The sequence below is a fragment of the Podarcis raffonei genome, chromosome 3, assembly GCF_027172205.1.
Source record: "Podarcis raffonei isolate rPodRaf1 chromosome 3, rPodRaf1.pri, whole genome shotgun sequence".
Classification (NCBI taxonomy): Eukaryota; Metazoa; Chordata; class Lepidosauria; order Squamata; family Lacertidae; genus Podarcis; species Podarcis raffonei.
Genome location: NC_070604.1, coordinates 66,022,041 through 66,043,039, shown reverse-complemented (window position 1 = coordinate 66,043,039; position 20,999 = coordinate 66,022,041). Strand labels below are relative to the sequence as shown.

The following is a 20,999-nucleotide window of genomic DNA, read 5'->3' as shown; positions in this document are numbered from 1 at the left end:
TTTACAATTAGAAAAGTGAGAAACTGAAATAAACTGAAATTGGCAGATTTCCCCATCCCTACTGGTGGCCTACAAGACCTCTCACTATCAGGGCATGTTCAAAGGCACTAAACCTCTGGCTGCTTTCATGTGAAGGTTGATTTCCACAGTGATGACTGCTTGGGAACTTGCCAGGCTAGATGAACCATTTTTCTGTCTGTTTCAATTTTCATCCAAACCAGAATTTGTCAATGTTATTTCACTTACATTTTCACCTCTACTTGCTGTAGTTCGTGGAACAAAATCTGCTCTGAACAAGACTTGAACTACTTCCACTATAATGTTAGTAGATACGTGTGTATACTCAGAGAAGTATTTCAATTTGTAATGTGGATGTGTGCAGTACCTTAGTTATCCCCATTTTCACATTCAGTTTTCCAGTTGGAAGATGGGTAGATAAATATGCAAATAGTTGTTTAGGACCCACGCATTGCATAGTTGCGAATGTACTTATTTTAAGAAAATACAGTAATTATGGACTTGGACCAATCTGGGACAAGGTTTTGGTGCATGGAAACAGAGCGACAGAAGTGTAGGAATGTGAGGGAAATGAACTTACATAATTCCACAACCTCTATCAGAGCAGGGACATTTTACCCTAAATATCCCCACTCAGTATTTGTCCGAAACAATCAGACACAGTTTCAATCAGTTTCAATGCCACTTAGCATTTTTATTATTTTAACTCTTAGCCAAAATTGGGATGATAACTGCCACCACTTTAGAGTCATCTAAGAATGTTCAGCACAAACTTGTGGGTTAAGAGCAGTGGGGGTGCTGGACAAATCAATGTGAATATTATAATCTAGGGGTCTGAATATTTAACTTTTTAGATCTGGTAGGTTGAGAGAAAACAATAAAACTTTTAGAAAATTAGTTATCAGTTTATTTTTTAGTTATTTTTAAAATTTGTTTATTTTGATTTAATCAAAAGAACATGCCCCCAACATGCTTCACTTTGTGTGTTTAACATACATTTGGCTCACCTCTTTCATGGAGGATAAGGCCATCCATGACTCCTACTTATGATAGCTCTCGATTTCTTTCATTATTGGAGAGAGTCGGCCTCTGAATATCAGTGGCTGAGGAACCTGAGCACTCATATCCTGCTTGCAAGCTTCCCTTAGGTATCCTGGTGGCCATTGCAGGAACCCAATTCTGCACTAGATGGTCCTTTAGTCTGATCCAGAAGCCCTCTTCTATTTACATTCTCCTGCCTTGGCTGCTTAACATCAAATGTTGACCTGCTAGGAAACAAAATTTGTTGTAATACATTGATTCTCTCTTATGTTTTTGTTGAGTTAGAATTCCAACACTGGCTACTTGTTTTAAGGGGGCGGGGCATCTTCTGCATTTTTCCTGATTATGTACAGTAGTTCCTGTGGGTATATATTCAGAATCACCCAAGATTTGCTGCCTCCTTGACACTACTACTATTGACACTCCTATTGTCCATGCTCAGATGAACTTCTACATTGCTGCTTTTTGCAAATCAGTGTTATCATCCTTGGTGACTCCATAAACTTGTTCAAAGCTTACCCTACTTTGTTACTCTATTAATAGCTCAGAGTACTTTCACTGGCATCAACTTTTTGGTGTTTATTCCCTAATCAGTAGTTTGACTTCCTGAAGCACCATCCTTTGACCCTTAGAGCCAAAGCCTATCTGTTTTTGCCATCTGTTCACTTTTGAGCTGCATTTCATCTCGCTTGGACCTTTTCCTTCTACATGAGGGGATGACAAGCACAACACCTGGACCCCTAAATCTTTCACTGTTGTAGATAAATCTTAGTAATCTTCTTCAACCTGACATTCAACAAGAATCAACAAAAAATGGAAAAGGCATTTTTTTCATTTTGTTTTTCCAGTGACATGATCACAAGAAAATCCCCCCCCCCAACTTCATATTTGTCAAGATGAAAGCCATTGACAATGAGCAATAAAGAACTCTGAGGGGGAAAATATATATCTGGTTTTCTTGTTATATGTTTTCTTGTTCTTGTTACATGATTAAATAATATTATTTTTCATTGAATATGTAATGGTTTTTAATATTCTTTATATATGAAAATATTCAACTGTTTTTATATATGCAATTGTTTTTTTATATAATAATAAATATTTCTATGAATGTTTAACTGAAAAACAGTTCTCGCAGTTTATAAGGTAAGCTACTATACTAGAGGAAGCCCTTAAAAATGAGCAGTTGGCAGCAAGGAGATGTGTTTGTATACCATAATGGGCACACTGGAACACCTACCTGTGAATAAAATTTTAATGAGGTAAGTTATCCAATGTGCCAGATGTTGTTGACCACAAATGAGTATTTTCTGTCTCATACTAAAATGGATGTTTTCTCTCAAGGCAATACAAGGAGTCTCAAGTCACAATTTTAATACCAGTACTTATTCTCTTTGGAATGCAGACACTCAGTTTTTTATACCTTTCTGAAAAAGCAAATGGAGATAGTTTATTGCAAGGTTTAGTATGAGTAAAACACACACACACACACATACACTTAAAAAAGCTTCATTGTTTTAAAATAGTGGCAGTTTAATATTTTACACTGCTTCCAGCTTTTTAAGCTTACTTTAAACTTTTAAACTGTTCAAATATCGACTCTTGCATAAGTAATTATGTATCAGGCCTTGCTGTGAAATAATTAGTGTTCCTTTAATCTATATATGACACATTTGTGATTCCCTAGGTCTACCAGGGCAATCGGAACACCTACTATCTATTTATCGTTACCTCTTAAAACAAATCCAGTTTGGGAGCCAAAGTGGTCCACCCAAAATTAAGAGAGCAAGTAGTTTCTGCCTATGTATTGAGGGGGTGGGGGTTCAAAGGTATGCAGAAGTTGCAAATTAAAATAATTTTTCTTTCCCCAAACTCCCAAAGCAGTCTGACCAAAAACGTAAGAGCCCTGCTGAAACAGACCAAAGGCTATCGTGTCCAGCAACTGCTAGGAAATGCTTTTAGGGTACAGTCTTATGGTCAATGGAAGATTGTCCCAGAGCCATAGGATTTTGCAGAACTCCGTCCTCATTGGTGGAGGAGATCTACCCTTGGAGGCTGCATGGAAAGAACTGCTGCCATTGTTCCTTCACAGTGGCTGCTTCCCAGGGGAGGCAGGGTGGGGTGGTGATATTGCAGAGGCAGATCAGGAATGGCTTTAGATCCAGTGAACCCAATTCTCCTGTTCCCCTGATTCAGGGTAGAAAGTACATTGGCCCAGGGGCTTGCCTACTTATTTCCCTTCCTGTTAGGACCAATGTGAAGGAATTGTGGGGGGTGGGGAGACACTGATGGAAGGAAAATACACCCCCCCCACAGCACATTCTGCCTTACAAGTATAAGTTTAGCAAAGCTTTGGATTTGAGATTTCATCTGCCTTCAAGTTGTCCCCCCCCCCCATCTAGTAATGGTCTGTTGCTGAGACCATGGCAAGTGGGCATTTTATGGCATGCTAGCCCACAAATATTTTGTCTGGAGTATGTACATGGAGGCTGATCAGTGATAATCCTGTGCTAAATATTCCCTTTCCATTGCAAATCTGCCTGCCAAAGCTTCAGCAGAAACCTGTTGCATGAAACCAGCCTTTTAGCACTATACTACAAGAAACTTATAATATGGTGTGTTATTCAATTTGATTTAAAGCCTTCTACCTTAAACCCTTGCAACAAACACACAGCTCTCCTAATTCTTCTTCTTGTTTTTTATTATTATTAAAAACACTTTAAACAATTTCAGCCATGAAAACATTAGATTGGAGAAGTTGGTTGAGAGTCTAACCTTTATTTCCGTGAGTTCCAAGCATTCTGGAGATGATCCCTGGGTAAATGCCATTCTGATTCTATTAAGGTTAAATTTCAAACAGACAGCAAAGGGCAAGACGAGAGCGGAAAGTAATTACAGAGAACAGTGCACATCTGCCTCCCAATGCCTGTTCAAAGTCACCAGCACCAGCACCAAATGGGTTGAAGCTGTGCTCAAGTCCATGAGTGTCGGGTCCTGTTAAACAACAATATAAGCCAGCTTTGAAAATGAAGAGCTGGGAGCACGGGAACATTAGAGTTCACATGTTAAAGAAAGAGTATTATTCTCTTCTTTGAAAAATAGACATTGTTAATTATATTATGGGTGCCTATATATTTTCAGAATCCAGACATGTATCATTTCGAATTGCTAGAAAGGTAACGAATGAAGATCATTTTCATGCTTTGGGGAAACTCAAAATTGCAAGAGAGGGAATTAGTAGTAGTAGAAGTAGTAGTAGTAGCAGCAGCAGTACTATTAGTATTATCCATACAATGTCATGACAATGTCATGTGTTTGACAGGTGGTTTCCCTGCCCAGCTATCAAAGTTGGTCCATGGAGTGCGGTTAGATAAAGAGCTGGTCCCCAGAGCCAAAAATTTACCACACACTTGCTTTACAGGAATATAATTTGTAAATGTGACTGTTATGAAAATTATAAAGTCTAAGATATAAATGTTCATAAATGTACCAGGCAAACAAATACATAAATATATAAACCACAGGTCTGAAACAGTAAGAGGAAAATAATCCTGGAGCCATTTTGACTCCCAAATTGACCTCAAATATTTCTCTGCAAGGAGGAAGGAAATGGGAAAACCTCCCCATTGTCTCTTTGCTCACAAATCCTGTCTTAGGGGCGTATCTGTGTAATGAATAGGGTGAGCCTGTGACCTGGATTCAGGAACTGAGTATTTACCATCACAAACAAATAGCCAGACTGCTCAGGTAATGAAGTCAGTGACCATATCAGGTACCCTGGCAAACAGGATTTCTGCTGTAGACCGCCTCCTTCTGTGATGTATGTATGATGTTTCGGGGGGGGTGTTTCCCCAGAATACACAACTGGGGGAGAAATGTTGTTGCCCAACAACATCTTAAGGACCCCAGGTTCTCCATCCCTGTAGATGGACAGCAGCCCTCCCAGGAAGCGAGTTGTCAACTCTGTTTCTTCACCACGGAACATTTTGCAATCTATATTCTCACTTTGTTCTCCCTTAATCTCCTCAGGCTCACAATTATACCATGCAGGGTGCTTAAAAACAAAACAAAAAACCCAACACGTACATTTTATTGTTCAGACAGAACAGGTGCCTGACTATTACTGCCCTGTGTCTGTCACCTCCTGTTTAACCAGCAGGGGAAACAGTAAAACAGTAAAGGGCCGCGCTCTACAAAAAACAAGAAAGAACCTAATAGAACAAGGGGAAAGAGGTCTATTTGGAAATACCTGGTTAGCATAAAGGCACAATCAGAATGAACCCTGGCAATAAAATGCCACGAAAACGCTTCCCAATAAATCTTAATGAGAGATTTCCCAGGTGGTTTGCAGTCAGATTGCTGATTGTTACTTAATTAGTACAGGTGCTGTCTGCGCAGGGAAGCTGTAGAGGACAAGCGGCTGCCAAGCAGACAACAAACTCAAAGGCAGGCAGCTCCAAATTGGAAACAAAATACGCTTGGCTGCGTGATAGGCTGCTGGAGAGAACCTAGCTGGTGGTGAAAAGAAGCGGTTGGAAATTTTGATATAAAAAGAAAAGCTTAAACCATTTTAGAAGCACTTTTTACCAGCTCTGATTGGTGTGAGAGCTATGACCGGGAACTTGGCCACAGTAGTTCAGGCAATGGTGTGGCTTCTCTTACTATTTGTATATCATTCCCTTAACAGTTTGTGATCAGATTACTTGAGAAATAGCCTTACCCCATCTATGCCCACTCAATCACTTTGATTTAAGGAGCAGGCACTGCTACAGGTGCTGCATAATACTCGTTCTACATTTGTAAGGAATTGATATTTATTATGGCAGCATCCACACTTTTGAACTTCCTGCCTGTTGACATCAGGCAAGCATCTTCACTGTACTCTTTTAACCTCTTGCTTAAAACATTTTTGTTTAGGCAAGCCTATCCAAACATGTAGAATGCTGGCATGTGTTTCAATCTGGTTTTTAGCTTATTGTTGATTTTTTGAATGTTTAAAACTGTTAAAACTGATCATTTTTAAAATTCTTTTTGTTTTTTAAAGTCCTTTTTGAGGTTTTATTCTAAGTGGTATATAAAACTTGTAACATTAATTCATTAGTTAATCATCTTTTCACAGATGCTATCAACAGCATAGTTTGTCAATCAAGGCATAATTCTCCTTACACCCAACACCATTGGCTCACTAGGTTCTCTAACCCATCTGAGCTGTGCTTTATTTATGGCAGAAAATAGAGGTGGTCCGTGAAATACACAAGCCCTCATTTCTGCAACCCTCCAATTTTAACCAAATTACATCTCACCTATGACCTCCCCTAAATAGCATCTAAGGAGGCAATCAGATTAATCTGGCAACAGTCAGATTACTGGCTGGAGTTCCCTTTAGAACCCACATAACCTGTTTTAAAACAGCAGCACCAGTTGCCAGTTCATTTCCTGGCCCATTTCAAAGTGCTCACGTCAGTGTTTGAAGCCCTTGATCACTCAGGTCCCAAATATATGAAATAAAGCATCCTTCGCTACAGTCCCCTTTGAACACTAAGAACACACCCTTTGAACACGCAGCCTTCAAATCATTTCTAACAATAACATCATATGACTTTTCCCCTTTTGGGCACCAAGTGTGTGTGTGGGGGGGGAACCCTCAAAAGTCAAATATATACATCCCCTCCACATATGTTACCTAGCTCCTAAACAACTCCTTTGTTAGAGCTGTCTGTTGCATAGGTTTGAAACTCACCCAGTGCTACACAAGGTTTATTCTGAACCACATGCTTCATTAGCATTGGCCACACACTTTCCATTGTTTTTATGCGAGGTGCAAGAGGTAATTACCGCTTTTTGCAGGAAATGCAGCCATGGGCATTGCCATAAATATTCAGACCTCTTAAGGCCATGGGCATTGGCATGCATAGGGAGTGTTCCCAAGAGACAGCTATTTCTCAAATCAGAGTTTCTTGCCATCGCAATGGATTTAAGAGTGAGCTGATGAAGCATTTTGTAACATTTATCTTCTTGTCTATTCAAAAAGGCACAAAAGCAAACTTTAAATTTAAATACACATTTTTGCCCATTAAAGGAAATAAGTATATGATACCCTCCTTCAAGCTCCCACTGTAAGTATGGGTTTGGGGGTTCTTTCAGTAACAACATACTTCTTATATTTTTTTTAGTCTTGTCTTTCCACTCTGAATGCAGATCATGTATTAACACTAGCAAAATACACACTGCAATAAAATAAGTAAAACAAGCACAGAACCAACAAAACAGAGACATTTAATAAATCAACACTTTAGAGGGATTAGCAAAGGCTACCTGAAACAGAAAGATCTTCAGCCTATGGAGGGAGAGGGCTGTTGTGCTCCTGTCCTGCTTAAGGACTTCCTAGTTGGCCGCTGTGAGAACAGGATGATGGACTGTGTTGTTGTTTAGTCATTTAGTCGTGTCCGACTCTTCGTGACCCCATGGACCAGAGCACGCCAGGCACTCCTGTCTTCCACTGCCTCCCGCAGTTTGGTCAAACTCATGTTTGTAGCTTCGAGAACACTGTCCAGCCATCTCGTCCTCTGTCGTCCCCTTCTCCTTGTGCCCTCCGTCTTTCCCAACATCAGGGTCTTTTCCAGGGAGTCTTCTCTTCTCATGAGTTGGCCAAAGTATTGGAGCCACAGCTTCACAATCTGTCCTTCCAGTGAGCACCCAGGGCTGATTTCCTTCAGAATGGATAGGTTTGATCTTCTTGCAGTCCATGGGACTCTCAAGAGTCTCCTCCAGCACCAATGACGGACTAGATAGGTCTTTGGTCTGATCCAGCAGGGCTCTTCTTGTCTCCTTAAGAATGACAGAAAGGGGATAAATAGATCTCCCAGGGCAAGCAAGGAATTCCATATTCTAGACGCCACCACCAAAAAGGCCCTTTCTTGTTTTTCTACCAGCTAAGCTTCAGAAGTGGGTGGGACATGCAAGAAAGCCTCTCCTGCTGACCTCAGTGGTTGGGATGGATTGGGATGGATAATGTGCAAGGAAATCTTTTAAATTGCCTGGTTCCAAGGCATGTAGGGCTTTAAAGATGATTCATAAAGATGATTTTTTTTGGCCCAGGGTCTTCTTCAGAAATGAATGCCAAAAAGAGAGAGAGCATAATTCTACTAATTCCCCCAAGTCACCCCACAAGCTTTTGGAATGGTTGTTTTAATTATTCACGTTAAGAATGCAATAGTGCAGGAGGATTAGAAGTACAGCACCCAGAAGGCCGTTTGTTACATAAAGCGGTGGCAGCTGTGATGAGATAGAAGTACAATGGAGGCTCATATCACTGCTTAGTTGCCTGATCACAGTGTTAGCTGCCAGGGCATGGAGTTTAAATTGAGAGCCAAAAGGTTGATTGTGATGTTGATGCCTGTAGGATGGACTCTACAGAGAGATGTGCCGGGGTGATGATGTCTCTCATTACTGATGACTTTCAAGTGAGGCAGAACTATCATCTTCCTGCAGTAGTGACCCACTAATTATATTAGTAACAGAAATTAAAGAGGACTTTTTAACACGAACAGCAATAACTGGCAAAGCTGCAGCGACAAGAACAGAATGGATATGACTTCTGCTGCCCTGCTGTAATGAAGACCTGTGCTGACTTTAGGCTATGCACATAACTAACACTATAACAGCTTTCTGTGACTTTTGTAGTTTGGGTCTGATTCCTCTACGTGTTGCAGATTTTGGTAAATCTTTGCTCGCACATCCTTCCTTTTCTTTCTAAATAATAATAATAATAATAATAATAATAATAATAATAATAATAATTTATTTATACCCCACCCATCTTGCTGGGTATCAAAAGCATGACAAAACATTAAACATTAGATGAGCTGTCAAGATACGAATCTATACATACATGTATGCACTCCACATCAAATCTGATTTTCTAAACAGGGAAGGTATGAATTCTTCCATCCAACCACATGCAGAACCTTTGCAGACAGGAGGCATTATGAATCTGCTCTGAATTTCATGAAGTCCACATGGAGGGGACAGACTGAAATTCACATGTTTGAAATACATATTTCACAATGTAATCTAATGTGTCTCATCAGAAATGCACAAGGCAATATAAGCAACTCCACTACAAAATCCCAATACACATACACAAAACTTTTCGGCATTTTGTACCAAAACAACATTTCACCCACAGATACTCCTAGTAGCTTTGAATTTCATTAACCATTGTCAGGGACTGAGCAGAGGAGGAATGGTGGAGACCGCCTCCCCAGCCTGACCCTTCCAAAGAAGAAGAATTACAACAGGGGTTTGAGGCTCAGAGACAGATGAGGGGGAAAGCTGGGAAAATAATGGGAGACGAAGAGGAGGAGGAGGAGGAGGAAGCACAAGGGGAGCGACAGCTGACAGACTCAGTGTCTTTAGAGAGCATCTCCCAGAACACGGTGGGCCTTGAAAGTAGAAGAGCAAAAAGCTCAAAGGCAGAGGGCACGTTCCAGCACCCGAAGTGATCACTCATGAGGAAGTTGGAGGGGATGGAGATTCACTTGGAGCAACATCATTATTCCGAGAGGCCACATTCCCAAGGCTCTCTCTGTGAATATTGAATAAAAGCAGATGGTAAGGCTTTTCCCTTGTCCAGTCCTGGCAACCTGCCACGGGGGTTGCTTCCTCTGCTGCCTGACAGCCATGTGAGCACACAAGAAGCAGTTACTTCGAGTGACATCCAGCTAAGTCACACTCAGAGTAGACCAAATGAAACAGACTTAGGTTGCACATAGGGCCTTATGTAGACCCCTCTTCCATAGCTGGGGCCTGGTGAGGATGGTAGCTGTTTAAAGCTCTTCCATCCCACCACTGGCACAGTTTGCAACTGCTGTGGTAGCTCACCCACAGCTGCAAGTTTAGCCAGTCACTGATTGGCTGAGAATGAACATGTGAACATTTCTCCCTGATTAGTAAGCAGGAAAACGTTCTCCCCACCCTACTCAAACTGTGGTCTTAGTTTAATGCGTCTTTTGTACTGGAATGTAAATTGCCTTCTCCGGAGTTGGTCCATTTGTCCATCTAGCTGGTCCATCTAGCTCAATACTGGCCCAGTTCTTCATCTATAGATTTATCAACTTTTGGGAAACCCTGGCTCTCCCTTACAAGATTCAAGCACCACATTCTCATTCTTTGCCCACATTATGTCCCCACTTCCCCTAAAATACAAAATCACCAAGTACACACGGGTGAAAGAAAAATATTGATTAAATGAATGCCTTGGAAATTTATCCTACACTTTCAAAGTGGATGGGTTTTTCTTCTGATAAACTGTGATAGAAGTTGTGTAGAACAGCTTCACTGTTTCTACTGAAAGATACAGACACAAGCCTTTGAGTCATAGCTGCTAGCCATTTTTCCCCCCAGGTCTAGAGTGAATGGGGAATGATTTGTTGCGCTGCCTAAAAACATCTCCTATATCAAATGACCCTGAGTTCAGAAAGGAGCATCATTTTCATGCAATTTCTACAGCTATCGGTGGATTCCTTGGTCATTTGAAAGGTGTTTAATGTAGTAGCTATGACAGAGCAGCTTTATCACATATAAACAATATCTGCCAGTGTGCCGGAAATGTCACACATGAGATGCTTATCACCTCATGATTACCACATAAAATTGTTATGTGAATCCATCTTAAGCATTTTATAGCAGCATAGAGAATAGTGGGGCAAAGATCTTTGAACAAAGAATTACTCTGCTGTATAGGAGACTTTCCAAACTTCTTTGTTATATTATTCAATTTGTCTACATCAGTTTCTGAGCAGGTCTCTTTGGTACAACCCCCAGGAGACAGCTGGAGGCCTTATCATATTATTTTTGGTATTCTGCATACTGCTGGGCACAAAGCATCATCCAGATAACTCTGCAATCTAATATTTTTGTCAGTATGGTTTGGAAGATGGAGAGTTTATTTCTCTATTGACTGATAAATCTCTTCCACTCCAACAAATACATTCCATTGGTCTTGCCTCATGACCTCCAGTTCAGTTCCGTGTTGACAGAATTACATCAAGCTGTCTAAAATAATTATTGCCTTTCATCTTTGCTTTTGTACCATTACAGTGCCAAGAAGCAGCTATAAGCTCATTCAGTTTCATATGCATTGGTCGGCTCTGAGCCAATATGTCGTGTGACATAAAATAATCAGACTAATTTTCAATTGTTTAGTTACTGTAGAAAACTTTCCGCACAAAATATAACATTAATGTGCCAACCCACAGGTGTCTTTCATTTTCCTATGTTGTTTTTCAGTCATTCATCATTTCATAGCCATCATTTAGATAGAATAAAGCACTGAGGCATAGCAAGGGATTGAGACCAGTTGAGAATAGACTGCTTCCAGACTTGTACCAATATCAGTTCACAGTAATCCTTCAAAGAACTGGTCATCTCCATACAGCAGAGTTCTGGTATGTCATTATATTATTTTATGTGGTTCTTCCGTGAGGTAGGCCATTGGCCCTTGCAGACCTTTACTACATATAAATATTTTCATGTGAGTCTGGAACACCTTGACTGAGCAATAGGTTATTTTGGGTCTGTTGTTGTTCAACATCTTTATAAAAAGATTTGGAGGAAGGAATTGAGGGGATGCTAATCAAATTTGCAGATGACACCAAACTAGAAGAGGTAGCTAATGCTATAAAAAACACAATTGGGATTCAAGATGAGCTTAACAGACTGGGAAACTGGGCCCAAGCTAACAAAAGGTATTTCAATAGGGACAAAAGTAGGGTTCTGCACTTAGGCAGGAAGAACCAGACGCACAAATATAGGATGGGGGACACCTGGCTTACTAGCAGGACATGTGAAAAGGTTCTAGGGGTCTTGGTGGACCACAAGCTTAACATGAGCTAACCATGTGATGCAGCAGCAAAAAAGCTATTGCTACTCTAGGCTGCATCAACAGAAGTTGTATCCAGATCAAGGGAAGTAACAGTACCATTCTATTCTTCATTGGTCAGACCACACCTGGAATACTGTGTCCAGTTTTAGGCACCATATTTTAGGAAGGATACTGACAAGCTGTGCAGAGAAGGGCAACCAAGATGATCAAGGGTCTGGAAACCAAGCCTTATGAGGAACAGTTGAGGGAGTTAGATATGTTTGGCCTGGAAAAGAGGAGACAGAGAGGAGATATGATAGCCATCTTCAAATATCTCAAGGGCTGACACATGGAAGAGAGAGCAAGCTTGTTTCCTCCTGCTCTGGAGGGTAGGACTTGGACCAATGGCTTCAGGTTACAAGAAAGGAGATTCCAAATGAACATCAGGAAGAACTTTCTGATGGTAAGAGCTATTCAATGGAACATACTCCCTTGGGAGGTTGTGGGTTCTCCTTCATTGGAGGTTTTTAAGCAGAGGTTGGATGGCCACCTGTCATGGATGCTTTAGCTGAGATTCCTGCATTGCAGGGGTTTGGACTAGATAACCCTTGGATTCTCTTCCAACTCTACAATTCTATGATTGTGTTCAGATGGCTTCTCAAATTTCTTGCCTGAATCTTGTGTTTACATCCCATGCCTGATTGCATTTGGAATTTCCACATCTACCTTGGTACATTTTCTGCTTGTGCCAGTGCTCCCCACCCCCTTCGTGTTGATTTATGCCTGGCACCACTATGCTTCATTTCAGCCAGGTCACCAGTGCCTTGGCCTCCTGCTCAGACTCAAACTATACAGCTGCTGATAGATCTTTAATACTATCTGCCTTCAGTGGAAAATAGCATTGTTGTCAGATTGTGCCAAAGTGGTTGTTAGATTGTGCCAGTTGCTCCTGTCTCATGGAATAGTTTGAAGGCAAAGGTGACAGCAGACTGAACTAAATACAAATCTTTCAAAGAGCAATGCAAAATCCCAGACTTTTTTTGTTAGGCATTCTGCTTTCTGTGTGAGTCTTTCCCTCTATCCTGTTTTCACAAACTGTCATTATGAATCCTTCCCATGGCTGCATCTGATAATCTAAAAATAAAATTAGTAGCTGTATAAATTTATTAAATGCAATTTATTTTAATTTCATTTTTTTAAAAGGAAGAAATGAAACACCAGAATTTCCAGACAGGTACCCATATTAGTCCATGGTAATCCTTCAAATGACTGCATCTGATTTGCTGATAGATTAGACTAAAAATAATTCGAATCAATAGTTCCATTTTGTGCCTTGATGAAAAACCTCTTTGTTGTGGTAAGAAGAGAAATTCTCCCCAGCTTGCTTGTGGTTTGTCAAATTGTCTCTCCGTCTCAACAGTTCATCTCCTACGAAGCATAGAAACCATTTCGGCTTGCTGTTATCAGGTGCCCAGGCCTATCATCTTTGGTAATATGCATAACATAAAAATAGATTTATTTTTAAAAGATCTATACTGTATGGGTCTCATATTCCCCATGTAATCAGGCAAAACAGAATCCTCTGCCTAAAATTAAATGCCATAACAACTGAGTCATGTAAAGAGACTCAGATACAGTACAGTTAAAGTCCAGGAGGATGCACTAAAAGGGAGTGACATTCAAGGAAGTCAATGAAACAGATGTAGGAGGAGAAGTAACAGAATGAAACAGAGTCCTTGGTTAAGGCTGATCACCCCCTGCACACTTACAGTTACCTGAGAGTGAGATCAAATGAACCCAGAGGGGCTTACATGCATGGGGTACTTTTTTAAAAAAAAAAAGCTGTATTGTTTTTAATATTTGGTTGGAAGCCTCCCAGAGTGGCTGGGGAAACCCAGCCAGATGGGTGGGGTATACATAATAAATTATTATTATTATTATTATTATTATTATTATTATTAAGCTAGTTAGAACCAAACTGCATAACAAACATAATCCCTGGATCCAACAAGTGTTAAAATATAAGCAAGGATTTAAATTCCTGGTGGGGTCATAGCCTAGGCATGTTTTCTGTTTTAATATATGCTGTAAGCTGCCCAGAGTGGGTGGGGTATTATTGTTGTTGTTAATAATAATGATGATGATGATGATGATGATGATGTAATGGGTCATTAAAATTACAAAGGAAGTATCTCAGTGCCAGATAGAAAGTGGGTGGGCTCTCCTCCCTCAACTGGCTGATAGTTAGAAAGACAAAGGCCTGAGTTGAGAGTTGAGTGAAGTGAGCTAGGAAGCCAGAGAATGAGAGCAATGTTTGATTTCTGTTTGAATCCATGGCTGAGACTATGAGGGAAGCAAGGCCCCCTTGGGGTGTTAATACTGTGAACCCCTCCATTGTAAGCTCAGGTAAAGACACCACAGTCTCCACTGTGCCTCATTCTGAGGGGAACACGAACCCTGGAATCTCACACTGCTTGGAGGTTTGGGGCGGTGTGCAACAATAATGTCTGTTTTGGCTGTACAGAAAGAAAAGGGGCAAGGGAACACTGGGTAACAAGTTTAGCCAGAGATAAGGCTAGATAATTTTATGGGAAGATTTTGCTATTGACTTCTCTATATACTTTGAATATGGCTTTCTTTCCCTATCAGCTGTTTTATCAAAGAGGCTATTGGGTTTGTCTACAAAAGCCTTTGTAAAAATGTCACACTGTGATGAATTATGAGGACTATTTTGGTTTGACTTTGTGACATTTCATTTCTTCCTTTGCTCACTGTCCTCAATACCAAGTATACTACCGATAATAAATTAAATAAAGCGGAATGACCTTTTTTGTCCTCCTTTTCTTTCTCATCACTTTCCCCAGACATTAAGTTAGCATGTACAAAGTTATAGACCTTACCAAACGACAGAAATTTAACAAGCTCTTTTAAAGAACAAAATAATTACTAAATATTACTGCCCTTATTTCACTGACACCAAAGAGCCAATAATCAAATTTATGTTCCTTCCTTGTTCTATACATGAAAAGGTCCATTATATGAGTTTTTCACTTAAATTGCCTAAACTAGCTATTGTTCCTGTAAAAATCATTGCAGGCAATTTGTATATAGTTAAAGTGGCAACTAAGTAGCTCATGTTGATATAATATTTTTCCATGGACCATTTGCAGTAGCCCACAATCCATAATTGCTGCCTATTAGGATTATTTTGAAAGAATTTCACCACATCAATTCCATTAAGCACAGTTATATTTCTTACATTAAGATCTCAAGGCTTGTTTCCATGGTGATGATTGCTAGAAGAAGGATTTAAATTCCATTACTCTTCAACTGAGGTAGACTCTGCCACCCACAAGAAATGTTGAGGAAGATATCCATGGTGGCAAATAGAGTACAGTGTTTGGTGTTAGATGTGGGGTAGCTTAGCACAAAGCTCAGTGGAGTGGTTTTAACCAATTTTATCTCACAGAGCTGTTGTCAGTGCTTTTTTTCTAGAAAAAAATGGTACTGCTACTCACATTACTCCCTTTAGGAGCTGGAGGCGCCTCTTTCTCTGGCCCTTCCAAGGTTCTCTGAATCTGCACAGATCCAACTGCCACCTCACCTCTGCTCCTTAGGTCCATCTCAGCCTCCCCTCACCTAGGATTGAAATTCTGAAACTAGCCCCCAGGTTCATGGCAATCTACCTTCCTCTGCAGCCACCCTTTCTACAGAGGGCACATCACAAATGTCTGCTGCCTGACAAGACAGATGGACAGACAGCCTCTGGGCTGGTCCCATCCCCTCACAACAGCCGGGCCACACTGCCTGCGCTGCCGCCTGGCCACACACGTGCCAGCTCGTGTAGGCCACATCCTTCCTCACCCACCCCATGTCCAAAGCTACTCCCCCCTCCCTCTTTCCATGCTCATTGAAAGCCCACCACCACTTCCACTGGCGAAAGTGTGGGAAGGCAGTGTGCATGTACAACAGCCAGGTGCCTGCACTGTGGGCACCTCCAAAGCTGTTTCAGGGTCGGGGAGGGCAAAGAGATAAAATAAATGATGATTGCATTTCCACCTAATCAGCCTTTTCTTAGGAAATGGGAGGATGGGAGAGGGAATAGTAGAATCATAGAGTTAGAAGGGACCGTGGGGGTTATCACAAGATTTGAAGAAGAAGAAAAGTGCCAGTGCTGTGTACCATTGAGTACCACCAGAAAAAAAGCACTGGCTGTTGTAACAATATGATGAGATAAGAATGGAGCAGCAATCCCATTCAAATAAAGTGAGGTCAAATACCAAATCTCTTGTGCAATCAAATTGTTCTGCTAACCAGATGGATAAATAACTGTTGTTGCTCTTTTAAAAACCATATAGTTTAGAATTAAGCATAAGCTTTGTAAGCTATGCCCTCTGTCCTCTGCCATATTTTGATATAAAGTTTCTAACCCTCCCATCATTACAATGCAATAGCTGGATGGAAGCCAATAATAATATTTAAGAAGAAGAAGAAGAAGAAGAAGAGTTTGGATTTGATATCCTGCCTTTCACTCCCTTTAAGGAGTCTCAAAGTGGCTAACATTCTCCTTTCCCTTCCTCCCCCACAACAAACACTCTGTGAGGTGAGTGGGGCTGAGAGTCTTCAAAGAAGCGTGACTGGCCCAAGGTCACCCAGCAGCTGCATGTGGAGGAGCGGAGACGCGAACCCGGTTCACCAGATTATGAGACTACCGCTCTTAACCACTACACCACACTGGCTGTGGAAAATTCAACCCAACCAGCAACACAATATAAGAGCAAATAAAGCAACCACAGAAGCAACAACATCAAGCACAAGACCAGCTCATTAGGTCCTCATAAAGGCCTACTGAGATAGGTAGCTCTTCAACTGGTGCTGAAAACCTACTGGAGCTGCCACCAGTTTTTCTGCTTGTATGGACAGGAAATGGCCTTATCACAAGTCTGGTCACTAAGCCATGGCCGTTGTCTAGGATTTGAGGCAGAGATCTTTCACATCACGAACACCATTTACCTGTAATGGGAAACACCAGGGACAGAACGTAGGACATTTCAGATGCAGTATGTGCTCTAGCACTGAGCTTTGAGGGACTGAAAACAGCAGCGGTGATAGAATGATTATTTGCTGTTGTTGCAACTATTACTAATAATAACCAGGATGGGAATCTTTTAGCAAAACTTAGGAGCCAAGTAATTTCCCTGCCAGGAAGTAGCCATTAAGGAGGAAGGGAGGAATTGTGATTATGAAAGCAAAAAGAGACTGCCTTTTGTGATATATTGTAACCTGTAGTTTTGCTGTTATAAAAGAAATACACTACTTTTTAACCCTGGCTTTAAATATTGGTACTTCACTATTTTGGTAATAACAATGCTTTACATCAAATCTTTGCCTGGCATAGTTTTATATCTTAGCTGGGATGGAATATAATGCACCATTATCCAAACTTCAGTATTCTGAAAATCTAAGGAACAGTTCCTATGCATACTTTATTTTCCTTGTTGTGTGTTAATTTGAATAGTCATCAAATGGATATGTCCTCATTTGAATCCAAGGCTGCAAGTCAACAATTTCCCTGGATACTTCCAGACATATAGCATTTTCCCAGGGTGGTAATAAAACCAATGCTAGGACTGCATCTATTAGAGAAAAGTGTCAACCCAGGGAAATCTATCTATGTTTTTCAGTGCATAAACAATGCCCTACTCTGCAAAGTAGCATAGCAAGCATAAGCTCTGCTGAGATACTTCACTGTTGTCATAGCCCTCAATCCCAGAGTCCCACAACAGTCTGAGGAAGACTCCAAAGAGGATGAGGTGGTATTTACCACACAAGAGAGTACCTCCATGCCCTCCCTTCTGGCCTAACCATCGTCCCTAGACTCAAAAATGAGTCCCCAACAGCATCTCCATTTTCTCAAGCTTGCAGAAGCCAGCATGTTCAGATTCAAACAAGCGCTCTTATAGAACAAGAACACAGATAGCTCCTCTAGGGAGGTGAGGTCAATTATAATACAAGCTTTGCCAGCCTACATAAGGCTTCAGTTCTCTGCTGGGATAATGCCCAGACAGCAGGGCCAATTTGGAGCTGTCCATTGTCCTGACTTCTTCTGGTTTTCCCCTGCACAGCCCAGAACAGCTCTGCTATCCCTTTTCCATGAAGTGATGCAAGTTTGCAAGTTTCACTCCTCCAGTACAAACAGGGGCGTTGTACCCATAGAGGCTAGTGGTGCAGGGTGCCAGGGTGCCAAGTTCTGGAGGACGCCAGGGAAGAGGCGGAGGCTGGACGCGGTGCCTCCTGGCATCAGCTCACCGCCTTCGCCCGCCTCCGCCATGCGGCGCCGAAGCAGCGCTGCCCCTGGAGCCTGGCATGGCAACCATGGCACAAAGCAGCCAGCTGAGCCAGGAACCACCGCGTCCAGCCTCCACCTTTTCCCTCTGGAGGAGCTGCCCTCCAGCCACTGCCCGCCTCCTCCAGCCCTGCAAAGCTGGGTGTGTCGCCGGCAGTGCCGTGCTCCCTAAAAAAGGTCAGCAACTCTGGGAAACGGGGGGGGGGAGCCAGAGGGATCTTTGCACCATGGCATCTGATAGGCTTAAGACAGCCCTGAGTACAAAGCCCCCCCCCAGTACATAGCTCACAGGAACTCTCCAAATGGGGCATTCCAGGAGCAGAGCTGGGAAAAGGTTGGCCAGGCCTGGAATCTATTGGCTCCTGCGCCCGCACTACTGTCATCACTTTACAGCATCTGGCCCAATCTGTGCCCAGTCGCTACGCCAAATCCATGGTGCCGTAGCACAGAGCAGGATTTTGGTTGCTCTTGCCTTCTGCCCCAGCTGTCATGAGCACAGGGGCTACAGACATTTCAGTGGTTTAACCAGTCCGCCACACCCTGCTGCGGCCACCCAGCATTAGGATTGCTCTGTTAACCTGATGGTGCCTGACGTTGCCTGACTTGACCTACCCAGAAGACACATGACCTGACTGCCTCTGTTTCTCCTGTGAGCCTCAAGCCCCAATGGGCAGCTGTGCTCTCTTCCCCCCTGAAATATTTTTCCAGCTTTAGCATAGCTTTGTGTTGAACATCTAAATGGATCGGCACTAAGCTCTCTGTGCAACTTCTTTTTATAGAAAAAGTAATTACTTTAATTTTCCTAACAACCACAATATCATCGTGACCTATGCTCCCAAGAGGTGCTTCAAAAATTCTCCTTTTATTCTAGAAAGATTATGTGCAGCATTATCTTCCCAACAGAAATTGAGTATGTAAATGTGTCCAGGGAAGCACAGCACAGGTAATAGTACCATAATCTCCCTATCTAGGCATTAGCTGCTAAAGATTTCAGCAGAGCAAGTATCACCGTCTTCAAAATAACACACCCTCCTTCCCCACTGGGTCACACCAATCAAAGGGGGGGGGGTCTTTAGAGGATATAAATGGGCACGATTCCATTTAAATTAGGTCTGCCAGTTTGATCTGCAACAGTGACTATTCTGCAGAACTTTTTGTTATCAGAAAAAAGGCCCAGCCCAGAATCACTTCAGATGGAATGCCTAGATTTAAGTTGCTTTCAAACCTAGACATGCCAGTGAAGTTCTCCTGAACCAGTGTTGGAAGGCATTGTCACTTCCGCATTTCCTACTGCAATTTTCTCTGGAGTGATTCATCTCAAAGCCTATCAGTATCTACTAATCACAGTGACTATGCTCTGCCTCCACTGGTAGCATGCCTCTGAATGCCAGCTGCTAGGATTTGTAAGTGGGAGAGAGTGCTGTAGCATTCAGGTCCTGCTTGCAAGCTTCCCATAGGCATCTGGTTGGCCACTGTGAGAACAGGACGCTGGACTAGATGGGTCACTGGCTGGACCCAGCAGGGTCCTTCAGGGGCTGACCTTGGTGACATGGTGCCCTGTGTGAAACCCAGATTCGATGCCCTTCCCAGCCCTTGCATTGCCTTCTGAAAGCTGGATAAGCAAGGTGCTGGGCTTTGGGAAGGAGGTGAGAGGCTCGGTTGGGGCCCTAGAGCCCTCCCACTCCTTTCCAAAGCTGGGCAAGCACTAGCTAGGGTTTGGGAAGGAGGAGGGAGCACTCTAGGACCATGTCAGAGTCCTTATACCTCCTTCCCAAAGCAAGCAATTACTAGGTTTTGAGAAGAAGGCAGGAAGGCACCATTTTAGCTCAGTGCCCTGTGCAGGGGAACCGGCTGCACTGCCCTAAATCTGCTTTAAACAGCTTTCACCCATGATGATAATAATAATAATAATAATAATAATAATAATAATAATAATTTATACCCCGCCCATCTGGCTAGGTTTCCCCAGCAGCTCTGGGCAGCTTCTAACAAAAGATTAAAAATACATTAAAACATCAGACATTAAAAACTTCCCTAGACATGCCTTCAGATGTCTTCTAAAAGTCAGATAGTTGTTTATTTCTTTGACATCTGATGGGAAGGCATATGAAAGTTAGTTTCTGAATTATTTTATATTCTAGGACAGAGGACCAAAAGTCACACCAAGCAGGTGCTCAGGCATTATGCCCATACTTTTCCACCCAAACAATTCCATTTGAATTAGCCACTGAATCTAGAATCCAGAGGGGCCCATGGACAGATGCAGTGTGCTTCCACGCATGCATATGAAGGTGGCACCTCTTTACCTTTCAGCAGCAGCCTCCCATGAATTACAAGGTGCCATTTCAGAGAGCCAGCACCCCTCTCCCCAGAACCTTCAGAGATAAGCTCTGGGAAAGTGACTCCAAGAAGTCAGCTGAAAAGCTCTGCAGCAAATGTGGAACAACACACAGGCACTTGGGGTCTCATTGCAAAGCATTAATTCCACCTTCTACTAAACAAAGTTCTAAAGTCACATCTAGCACTTTTCTCATCATGCTTATTGTAACATGATCTTTTAAGGTTCAAGATCTTTTAAGTTCAAGAAGGACACTGACAAACTGGAACGTGTCCAGAGGAGGGCAACCAAAATGGTCAAAGGCCTGGAAACGATGCCTTATGAGGAACGGCTAAGGGAGCTGGGCATGTTTAGCCTGGAGAAGAGGAGGTTAAGGGGTGATATGATAGCCA

The 20,999-nt window shown here is 42.1% G+C and overlaps 1 long non-coding RNA gene across 1 annotated transcript; it reads right to left on the bottom strand.

Moving 5' to 3' along the window:
• Window positions 1–801: 801 nt before the first annotated feature.
• On the bottom strand, window positions 802–7,476 carry LOC128411637 (uncharacterized). Its single transcript, XR_008329859.1, has 4 exons — window positions 7,375–7,476; window positions 3,835–4,053; window positions 2,300–2,486; window positions 802–1,283 (listed from the first exon to the last, which is right to left on the bottom strand). It is a non-coding gene; the product is annotated as an uncharacterized LOC128411637 (long non-coding RNA).
• Window positions 7,477–20,999: the final 13,523 nt, after the last annotated feature.